The sequence below is a fragment of the Protopterus annectens genome, chromosome 3.part1 (assembly GCF_019279795.1).
Source record: "Protopterus annectens isolate FY-2018-M chromosome 3.part1, PAN1.0, whole genome shotgun sequence".
Taxonomy (NCBI): Eukaryota; Metazoa; Chordata; order Ceratodontiformes; family Protopteridae; genus Protopterus; species Protopterus annectens.
Window position 1 is genome coordinate 728,742,148 of NC_056732.1, and position 12,186 is coordinate 728,754,333.

Sequence of the window (12,186 nt, forward strand, 5' to 3'; positions counted from 1 at the left end):
TTGTGCTGCTCAGAGTCAATACTGTTTTGTAGAGAGTGAATCCTCGATAATTGTTAAAACTGGAAGAGTTATATACACACACAAGGCATTTATTAGTTGACAGCTTTGAGTTTCAGACTGTGTATGGTAATTAAGGTCTAAAGTCCAGTCAGTTGAATAAATTATCTCTCAGGGGTCTTCCATTAAGGCAACAATGGCAAATTTGTACCAGAAGCAGCTGCATTTACTGTGTGGTTTGTTGATATTTTGTTATGACTAGAATTGGATTCCATTCATATATTACTTCTAGGTACTCTTTGGAGTAAGTTTCTCTTCACCACTTTATTCCTACAAGAGTCTGCTGACTTTGTTAGCTTAGTTTCCTCCCAAAAGCTAGTTGGTTATTGGGGATTTCATTGTTTCAATCAATGAAATGTCAGTGACTGACTAAAGAATTCCTGTATATTATTAAGGGGAGTTCTGGTTTGTTGGTTACTGTGTCTGTAATTCACTGAATTGGAAATACTCTGGACTTGATTTCCAGGTGTGTCAGCTTTTGACCTGGTGGTACTAACAGTTTCTCCTGGTTTGAAAACTACATGATTCGATTTGCTCTCGAGTATTACTTCCCTTTGTCTTGACTTTGTGTAGTGCAGAAAGCAGAGTAAAATATTTCCGTCCTTTCCTTGTGACCAATTCAGATGATCAGGCTTTTGAATATAATGCAGGTAATCTGCTACTCTGGATTTGTTCACCTCCTCTTTTGCATGCACTGTCCCTCGAAAGAGTATGAACCATGGTTTGACTTTGAGCTCCATATCTTTGGGGATGAGGGTGACATTTATTACACCACTAGAGGATTTGTGGTCCTTGTAAGGAAAGCATTGAGCTAAATGAGCATTATTGTCATTACCAATCCATTTACAGAAAAGGTAGCTTTTCCACCAAGACAGACAGTCATGCTGTTGTGGGTAGTGAACAAGCTACTCTATTTTTTGATGATAAGGTTGCTGCTGTTAGATGAGGTTTTTGATTCTTAATACAGTCATTAGCTGTTTAGACATTTGACTAGGGCTTGCTTATTTCCACCACTGGGAGGATGTTGAGTTCCACCTACCCCAAGTTTGTGTTTTTAAGTATGTGTTCCACAACATTTTGTTTGGACCAGAGCCCTTCCATTTTGGTTATAACCTGACTGCATGTCAGATTCTGGAATTTTCCATCAGTTTTAAGGAAAACACTGCCTAGCACAGTCATTTGAGACATCTTTGTTAAATTCCAGTAAGTTTGGCAACTATTGACCTATCTCAAACTTGTCTTTCCTTGGCAGTTAATATATTATTTCAGATTGAATCTTACGTAATGGCGAACACTACCATGGATCCTTATCTGTCTGGTTTCTTAACTCCTCACAATCCTAATTACCATAGTAAATGATTGCATAGTGGTGAGCAATCATTTTTGCTAGCCTGTTTTTCTGTTTCAGCAGGGTTAGTCACAATGATCATGGCTTCCAGTGGAACTTCTTGATGTCCTTCCATTTTACTGTTGCAGTATTTTTACAATAGGGATTCCCCTGCCAAGGACGGCCCGACTTCTGGCCAGTATACCAAAGCCTTTAGGTTGCCTTAAGGTATGATGTACATCACATGTATGCTCCCCGCATCTAGCATAGGGCATAAAGGTAATGTTTGGGCATACCACCTTCAGAACTTTTGTTGCCAGTCCAAATGCCATCTTTTGATTGTCTGAATTGCCATGTCATTACCGATTCACCAAGCCATTTTAGATACTTGCTTCATTGGGATTTTTGCTCTTATCTTTTTTTTTTTTCCTTTTGTTTGTTGCTTTTGGGTTTCATGTCATCCAAGAAAAAGGGTAAATGCCAGTGCAGTGCAGGAGATAGATTTCCCATAAAGACCATCACAAGCAGTGCTTATTTTTGTCTGTGTGCTTCCAACAACTGTACGTCCTATTCCATAGTCAGATTTTCATCCCAGAGACTCTCTGTAGTCGGCTTTCCTATTTGGCTTTATATTTAGAAAACCAATGTATTAAGCTTTTAGTGAAAGACACTATGGAGGGAACTTCCCGCTTAAAGGGTCAGCTGTTCTTGAAGAAGGGCAAGAAGTCTGTGTCTGATTTTTCAGTTGTACCGCCTCTGCTGGGCATCTCTCCTGAGGCTAGTGAAAGCCTAGGGGATCGCCCAGCTCCTCTGTTGAATTCCTCTGCCATGACTGCTTTGGAGGCCAGCATGGGTCTGACCTTGCACACGTCCTGGAGGCCTTGCAGACAGCCACTATAGATGTTCAGGGGAAACAGTGGCTGATTACCGAAGGCCTAGTAATGTTCCTCAGATTTTGTTAGAGAGGAAGTTCTGACTACTATTGTGGAATGTCATCCGTTGTCTGAGCCGTGTCATTTTTACAGGGCAGATGCCCTTTTGAAAAAGAAACAAAAAGCAAAGCATGTTTCCCTTTCTCCTAAGGACCTTCAGAGAGAATGGTAGAATTTTATTCAGGGCATGTGTAATGCCTTTATGGTTTTGAAATGTCCTCAAGGAGTTTCTGGTCCTGGACTCCTGTTAAAAGGCCTAGGGAACAGGATTCCGCTGAGGAAGAGGTGGATTCAGATGAGGAACCCCTTGCTTATTAATCAGATTTCCTTTTCCTTTAGATTATGGCTCTGAGGTAGGAGGAGTCTACAAGTGCACTCCTTTGAGGAGATTTCTTTCATGGACACAATTTCCAGGATGATGGAATTTTATTTAAATGGGATTGTGCCCAGGTTTCTGAAAGGCAGAAGAGGTATTACGAGCTTCTGCAAATGGACTCTCCTAGACCTTTTGCTGTCCCTCCTGTTTTGGCTGCCTTGTTGTGGATGCCTTTTCTACTGCATCTCAGGCTCCAGACTCCCAAGCCCCTGCCCCCAAAAAACCTAATAGGTTTTATGGGGTACCTGAGGATTTCAGATTTCTATATAGATGTCCTTCGGCTGATCCATCTGTAGTGTCTGGCATTGGACAAGCCATCTCAGTTACTCCCTTCTACAAAGCTTTTTCCTTCTGGTAAAGACAGCAGGACTATGCAAAGACTAGGTTAAAAGATTTATACCTGTGCTACCTAGGCTTTTAGGGCCGTCAGTTATCGAACCCATATGTCCAGATATACTTTGGCTGTTCTTTCTCAGGCCTGTCAGGTAATTTCTGACCTTCCTGATTCTGAAGGGAAGACTTCCGCTTTCTCCATGTTGGGGACCTTTTCTCAGGTGTCTTACCATTCTATTAAGTTCAGTTATGAAGCAGCAGATGCTTCTTCCAAAGCTGCTGCCTTTGGTTCTGCACTGATGAGGTATTTCTGACTTCGGCTTCAACCTTTGCCTGATGATATTAAGGCAAAGTTGATGAATACTCTTCTGGATAACAAACACTTATTTAGTGCAGCTGCTGCTGATTTAAGTCTCTTCAGGATAAGGGAAAGGTTTTACAGGAGCTTAAATGTGTTTTTGTTTCTCCTGTGCCTACGTTTCAATGATTTTTTTTTTTTTTGGTGTTCATAGGTAGCCTCGCCCTCTCCCAAGGATAAAAAGGGTTCCTCCTGCTAAAGCTACCCAGACTCTTGTGAGGCAGAAATCTCCTTTTCCTGACAAACTAGGTGCTGTTTTTGACTGTCCTGTTCTTCTCTGCCACATTTCTCTCTCGGTTTGTTTTTTCCTATCTCTTCCAGGTTGGTTGAAAATTATTCAGGATTCCTGAGTTCTGTCCATTATCCATCTAGAACATTGAAAGGTCATACAGAAAACTCAGTCACCATGAACCCTGACATTTCTTTTCCCCTACCAGTCCGCATGGAAAAAGGTCTGTGGAGCCGGGGCAGACAAAAAATAAAGTTTTCAGGGGAACCATTACCACATCAAACCTTAAAGAAAATGTGGACCAACAAACATTAGTACATAACATATCTAGTGTCACACTATCTCTTGATGATGTAAAGTTGTTAAGTAAAGGGCTTAACTTCATTCCTAAGAGCAGAAGTAGATTGGTTGATACTACCATGGATTTAAAATTATTTTGTAGAAACGTCATGCTAAAACTTTTGTATAAGAATCCAAGTAGTGAGTTGAGCAACATCAGACACTTCTTTAGAAATGTGAGTGAGTATGTACCTACACATCATCCCCTTCTAGAGGCATTTTTAAAATTGACAGAAGATGAGTTATATAAATATTATGATGATCGCAGTATTAATGGTAGATCTAGGAAAAGAGATAATCTCACCTGGAATGAAAGACAGAGTCTTAAGAAATTACAGGATGACTCCACTATTGTAATTAGGCCTGCCGATAAGGGTGGCCGCATTGTAGTGATGGATACATCGCATTATCATACCTCTATGGAACATATGTTGAGTGATAGTTTTTACAAAGTTATCAACATGGACACTGTTTATGATATTATCAGATATGTTAGTGACACTCTGCTAGACATTTTTAAGAGTAAGTTGATAGACAAGGAACTCTATGACTACCTAAGTATCAAGACACCACTTATTCCCATTATTAATGGGTTACCAAAAATACAGAAAAATACCAGTGATCCACCCATGAGGCCTATAGTCTCGGGCTGTGGATGGGTAACTGAGCACTTATCTATTTATATAGAGAGACATCTTAAGCAGGCTTTAAATGGTAACTCTTTTGTTTTGAGAGATTCCAAACAGTTTTTAATAGAGTTATATGAGAGCATTGAACAGAATGATACCACATCTGACCTCTTATTTGTTACTTTCGATGTACAGTCACTATTTACAGTTATTCCTAATGGATTAGGACTAATGTATGTTTCAGAGTATTTGAAAGAACACAGTGACTACACCAATGTTATGATAGATTTGATAGTGCATTTTCTAGAGCAGTTTTTGGAGAATAATTTATTCATGTTTAATGATACCATCTATAGGCAATTAGATGGCGTAGCGATGGGCACACCATGTGCCAACAGCTATGCCAATATGTTCTTGGCATACTGGGAAGAACATGTATTATTTTGTGAAACTTTATTTAGAGAACATGTTATCTTTTATCGACGTTTTGTCGATGATCTCTGTCCTTTGGAAAGGGACAGAAGTAGAACTTCAGTCTATGTTCTCAATTATGAATAATTTGACAAATTGTCTACAATTTACTTTGTGCTTCTCAGCACATAGGATTGAATTTCTAGATCTATATATTGAAAAGTTATCCAATGGTCTGATGAACACGGGTGTACATAGAAAAACTTGCTATTGTAATTCACTACTTATGAGGTCGAGTATGCACCCACCATTTGTTTTTAGGAACATCATGAAGGGTCAAGCGATTAGAGCCTCTAGGTTAAACCCCATGGATAGTGGCTTTGTAGCTGAATTAGATGACCTGAGAGAGAGGTTAACATATAGAAGGGTATAAGATCAATGAGGTTAACCTACAAATAGAGGATGTTCACCAACTGCGTTCTACAGTGGCAACACCATACTTTGGACCCTTCAGCTCTACTGAAACTAAAAAAGAAAAAAGGGTCGAAAGTTATGTCAAGTTCTCGACCTTGTTTGTCTCTGATCATTTTGAAGTTAAGGAGATCATTGCTAAACATTGGGACATTCTACAAGTAGACGAAGATTTAAGGCAGATAGTTGGAAATTAACCTCATTTCCTGTATAGGAATAAGAACAATCTAAAAAGGATGCTCTGTCATCCAAAATTTGAGAGGAATTCTATGACCCATGGCTATACTAAACCATGTGGCCGTTGTAATTTTTGTTCATACATGGATATTAGTACCAGTTTTTTTCATCCTAACCTACAGACTGTTTTTAACACCAATGTTGATGCTGATTGTAAGACCCCCAATGTTGTATACTTAGCGGTCTGTCAGTCCTATTCGTCCTTTTATGTGGGCAAGACAAATCGCCCACTTAGAGACAGGGTCAGAGAACACATATATCATATCAAGAAAGGTTCACCTCACAATGCATTAGCAAAACATACAACCCTATGTGGAAATACTCATAAGTTTTTATTTAAGGTTCTGGAGATTATTATTCCGAATAGGAGAGGTGGTGATATTAGGACATATACTGAGAGTAAAGAAAGTGAATGGATTATTCTTTTAAGAGCTGATAGGGGGTTAGGGCTTAATGAAAGAGCTTCCATAAAACCGAAACTGAGACAGCATAGGAATGTTAGATAGTTATGCATATACACACATATACGTGTATATACATTTTTTTTTCTTTTTATATGTTTTTACATTCATATAGACTTCTATGCATTTCTATGCTTTTTAAGTATTTTTCATGTATTTCTTATATACAATCAATAGTTTTTATACATTTTAAAAGTTTTTATCAGGTAAAATTTGGTATTTTTCTTTAAGACTTGATAAATTAATTGATTTAAATTATGTATATATACCTCGGCTTATGTTAATCCAATTTGTGTAGATCTGAGGAAGCTTGCATAGCGAAAGCGCTTATCTGTGGATATCTGTTTGGAATAAATTTGTTGGAACTGACTTTGAGTTTATTGGGAGTTCTTGTTAATACTTGTTTCGTCTATATCTCATCATGTTTTTGTTTAATTATCTATTCTGTTGTCTGGGATAGTAGCGTTTACCTGATCCAGCAGCGGCCGTGGTAACTTTTATATACTAGTATCCCCATTGCATTTAAAAAGACCTGAGAGAACTTTACTTCAAGTCTAACTGGTTTTGTATTATCTTTAAAGCTGTCACACCTGGGAAAACCCCTGATTGTTTTTCAGGGAACATTATGTCCTAGTCAGTTTCTATGTTCTTTTTACTTATTTTCCCTCAGCCAATCCCCTTCCACCAGACTGTCTCTGGTTTCTCTCTATCAGATTGTCTCCATGGCGGCATGAAGAGCAGCTGCAGAAATGCTACTTGGTATACATATTTGCAAGTGCTAGGGAAAAAAAAAACTTATAATAATCAATATTCTTTTTTCATTTACTTGCTCTCTGTTTTAAAACAAAGGTCCTTAATCAGCCATTTCCCCATGCAAGAATGAAAAAAAGAACATTAATTTAAACTGTCATGCCCCCTTTTTTTGTTGATCATTACATTGCCTATGTTTCTCAAAACTGCACGAGAAGAAAGAGAGAAGAGGGGAGACAAATAAAAACAACACCTGTTTACAATCCCCATTACACCCAAAATAGCATGCGAAGACCATGCAATACAGATACAATACTATTAAGAAAAGAAAGTGTTTTCTTTACTTACAGTTAGCATTCTCCCCTCTCTACCCTTCCCCAAAGCATTTGTCTGAACATTGAAGACATAAAGTAGGGCATATACTTGAGTCCCCCACTCAGTAAACACATTTTGAAGAAGTCCAATGTTTCCAGATTTTGCTGTGGTGTGTGTGTGTGTGTGTGTCATATTTTACAAATGTAATTAATGCTTTGTAATCCCACATGGTTACTGATTATATTACCATTTTTCTCCATTACCTACATCCTGTCTCTGCTTCATTTCCAACATACTCAATTCTTCTGGTCAACTGTCGTGTTCCCTTCCTTCTCTCCCAACATTTTCTGTTGAAATACTGGAAAAGGTTTCACAGCTGCAGTCTCTCTCTGGTCTTTATTACCAGAGGAGTGAGAAGCTGAATCTCCTGTTTCACAGCTCAATTTTTGTTGGACAAACTTTTGTATTTCCTCCTTAGCATGCACGTCATCAAAAATGATTTTGTCCCTCCAGGGAAGAATACCTTAAAGACAGCTGGATACAGCAGTTTGAATCTCACACATGCATCTCAGCATTCATTCTCTGGATAGAGGGATGAGTTTACTTCTCTTTTGCCTGGTGTGGAATGAGTAATCATTCTCCACAAACAGTCTGCTGTCATCTTTTTTTAGTATTTTGTCCTTCTGCCATGGTTTTGCCAAAATCAATTATTTCTGCTGGTAGTATTGTGTCCTTATTAAATGTCTAGGTTGCTTTCTTATGGGTAGATTTGGAGCATACACACGGTGTGCCCTTTCAACTAGGTCCTGCTGTGGAATACCAGTCCAGTTGCTTATTTGTGCTTTTATAAATTTAATGCAGCCTGTTCCTTCCAGCTTCTCTGTATAAAGTTTTCCCTATGTGCTCTGTCCTTTAATTCTATTATTTTTTGGAACATTTCTTCCTGAGCAGTGTCATATTCAACCAGCCTTTTCTTTATTTTGACCTCTGATTTTTGCAGCTTTAGCATCTCATCTGAATATCTATTTAAAGCTTCTTCCATTTGTTTCAGCCTTTTGTTTGTGTTAATATACTCTTATGAGTGTGTTTATTTTAATCAGGTTGGTATGCAGTTGTCTTATAGCATCCTGTAGGTTATTGGAAGTCATGTCTGAAAGTTGCATTACTTTTTGCTGAACAGCTGCAGAACTCTGTCTAGTCAGTGTTTCTTCCTCACTTTTTGTAGCTGACTTTTTTCCATGTCTTCTGTATTCCTTTATTCCTGGCATCCAGGCAGTGTACTTGCTAGCCAGTTACTAAAATTCACCCATAAACACAAATCTACTGGCCTTCTCAGCTGAGTTTCTGTTTTCACACTGGGAGAGCTAAAAACAAGCTGTTATTCACTGTGCAGCCATCTTGGAACTCCCGTGGGTGATAGGATTTTGATCCCCATACCGACACTTTTTTTTTTCTGAGGGCATGCTTATGGTCCTGCAGGAGGCCAGGAAGCCCATAACTAGGATATCCTACTTATCCATTTGGAAGAGGTTTTCTGGTTGGTGCCTTTCTCATAACCTGGATTCACTTCCTGTGGGTGTTCCTTTGGTTCTGTCTTGTCTGTGTGAACTGCTCAATGCTAGGTTGGCTTATTCGTCTGTTAAGACCCATTTATCAACTATTTCTGCTTATCTGCCATTATCGCCTCCTTTAGCTACTAGATTTGAGGCTAAACCGTTTCTTAAAGGTGTCCTTCATATTAGGGTTCTCAGGAAGCCTCTCCCTCCTCCCTGGGATCTTAAAAATTGACCCAGGCTCCTTTTGAGCCTGCAGCTTCAGCTTCCTTACAGTATTGTTCTTGGAAGAATACTTTTGTTAACCCTTACTTCTACCAGACTGGTATCCAAGCTTCAAGCCCTTATGGGTTATCCTCCGTTTTCAGTTTTTCATAAGGACAGGGAACTCCCTTCGTATTAATCCTCCTTTTGTGCCCAAAGTGGTGAATGAGTTGTCTCTTAATCAGTCTATTCATTTGCCCACTTCCTTCCCTTCTCTGCAATCTGCTAGTGAGAAGATGCTACACACTTTGGATGTGTATAGAAAACTCAGATTTTATCAAAAAGTTTTCAAAAAATTGATCAGCTTTGTTTCCTTTCATCTTAGATCCTTAGGTTTGGCTGTTTCCATCCAGATTTCTAAAGCCATTTCTTTCTGTTATGCCTTCCATGACAAGAGCCTTTTGCCTTCTGTTAAGGCTCATTCTAGGGCCATGGCTTCTTCTGGTGCTGTTTTCAAGGGTTTGGTTACTAACTCTATTTCTGTGGCAGCTATGTGTATTTCTGTGCATGTGTATACCAAGCACTGTAAGTTGGATGTGACATCCAGAGCTAGAGCTGGGTTTGCTAGAGCCATTCTTCCTGGGTTCCTAGATAGCTCTGCTGCTCCATCCCTCTCCCTCTTATTCATCAGCTTTTTGCACTCATCCTATTGTAAAGAATATTGCAACAGTGAAATGGAAGGACATAGTACAGTTGTGAGATCTTACCATAACAATAGATGTCCTTTGCTTAACTGTTGCACTGTTTACTCCCTCCTCCCCTGGTTCTTTTCTCTTCTGGAAGTACAGGTTACCTCTTTTTGCCTTCGACTGTGTTCCTGCTGGGGCTCTCAGTTCTGAGGATGGTACATCCCGACATCACCTTTATGCCCAACGCTATGTGCGGGGAGTACACAAGTAACATATGGCATACCTTAAAGCAACCTAAAGGCTTGGGTATACTGGCCTGACATTGGGCCTTCCTTGGCCTGGAATCCATATTATAAAGAATACTGCAACAGTGAAGAGGAAGACATCTGCTGTTGTGGTAAGATCTCACACATCTGTACTTTCTAGTCTCTCCATTGATGTCTTGGAAAGTTTCCTCCCTTACCTTTCTGTGTATACTTTTGGAGTGGTGTTTGCTGTTCTCACACCAGAGGGTTGGAAGATGAATATGCTGAGTGCCCCAAGGTTCCAAGCTGGGTCCACTGCACTTCATGTTGTAGAGGCTGTAATTGGAATAAGTAGAAGTGGTCTAAGTTGTCCCTGTTAGCCAGATGATGTACAGCTGTGCCTTTCATATCAGGTGTATATGGTTGTTATGAATTCCGTTGTATGAATACTTTAGATGATATACTTACTGGTGATTAACTTAGTTGAAATTCAACAATTCTAAGACAAAGATTCTGCCTATCAGGACTTTACAGTTCCATTTTTTTACATCTTTGTTTTATATATGGCAGAGATAGGTTGTTGTTTATATCTAGCATGTGAAATGTTAGTGTAATTCTCAGTGTTTGATACTTTGGAACTGATTGTCAGTCATGAAGGAGGTCTCGTGTTACTGTCTGAGCAACACTATCCAGATTAAACACCTGACTCTTCCCGAGGACCCTTTGTTTCATAGCTCATATTGATCTCTTCATGTAGTGTGACGTCTTTTACCTAAGACGTCCTGACACAGAAGTTGATAACTGCAGCTGGTATAGATCCCTGCGATATTGTACTCCTAATTACCACCATTTTACTTAACATGTTTTGGGGGCTACATTGGCTGACCATTTGCTTTCATATTTCCTTTAAGAATATGTTGGTGTTTTTGAACCTGCATAACTTGGGCTCTTCTTGGATTAATGAGCTGATATTTCCCTATTGCTAATCAGTGGTGGTATATTTAGCCTCTGTGAGACTTCTAGTGGTTCTCAGGGTGCGGTGTGATACTTAACATGCCAGTAGAGACCTGGTTGTCTTGGACATCCTGTACCTCTGTAAGTCCAGTTTCCCCACCAACACTAGAACCTGGGGCCTAAATCTTCCCCAAAACTAAACACTGCAAAGGGACAGCTTTATTCCCCGATGCCTCCCTAATTTTTGAAATAAAGTTCCCCTCCATGTTAAGCAGTGGTTGTTTGTCTATCAATACAAAACCAATGGGCTCTGTTTTCTTCAGTGGGTTCAGAGGTGTCCAAATTTGGTCAACTTTGAGGTTACTGGAAACATGAACTGTTGCTCTGTCATTCTGTCAAATGCTTTAATTATGTATTCATTGCCTGTGTCAACTGCAGCTGTGTTCCATATTATTATTCATTGTCTATCCGTGCTTTGTAATTGTACACCTGCGCTGAGTCTGACATAGGTCCTATTAGATCAGTGTTCTGCCCTGGTCAACAACTTTATATACGTAAATAGTCATTTGTTTGATCTATCCTATTTTGAATACTCTGTTATACTTGTCTTCATATGCTTAACATATATGCTAGTGTTTTAATTTGTTTTTACATTTTTATTTGCTTACATTTGTAAGGGCAATGCCTAGCTGGGAGGTTCCATTTTCAGTGGATTCTCATGGTGATGACTCCAAGCATAATAGGACCAAGTTAGCAAGTGATATCAAATGTTTAACCTAAGTTTATCTTCTGGTTTTAATCCCTGACTAGTGGTGTACTGCAGTTGTGATGCTCCACTTTAAGGGTGGTCTTGCAAACCAATCCAGATAATTACAGAAGTAGCAGTTTTACAAGTCTCATCTGAAAAGCAATTTAATGTAGTATGACCAGCCTAATAAACTACAGTATCAAGAATGTTAGACTTGACCACCAACAGTTAGGCTTTCTTCAGAAGGGTCACAGAGGCTAAGTGGTGATCATGTGGTACAGCATATCTTGACCTGGTCAAGGACTTCAACACCATTCCCATGCTGGTATTATACAGAAACTAAATGCTTTAAAAATCACCCAATATGTAGTGAAATGCAAGTTGAGTTATGGGCACTTCATCAGAAAGTATGAGAGAGACCAGAAGTGTTTTGATAACTCAGTACTGGGACCTCTCATTTTTGGCATTTACTATTCAGATCTCAAAGTAGAGAGCCAGGATCTTGGGTTAACAAAGTTTGCGATGATTACTGGGGGTTAAGTCACCCTTTGACATGCAAACCCCATAG

The 12,186-nt window shown here is 39.3% G+C and overlaps 1 protein-coding gene across 5 annotated transcripts in view; it reads left to right on the forward strand.

Moving 5' to 3' along the window:
• The window catches only part of RIPOR2 (RHO family interacting cell polarization regulator 2), a 3,249,967-nt gene that overhangs the window by 2,129,633 nt on the left and 1,108,148 nt on the right, over positions 1-12,186 (forward strand). The gene's annotated exons all lie outside the window — the stretch shown is intronic.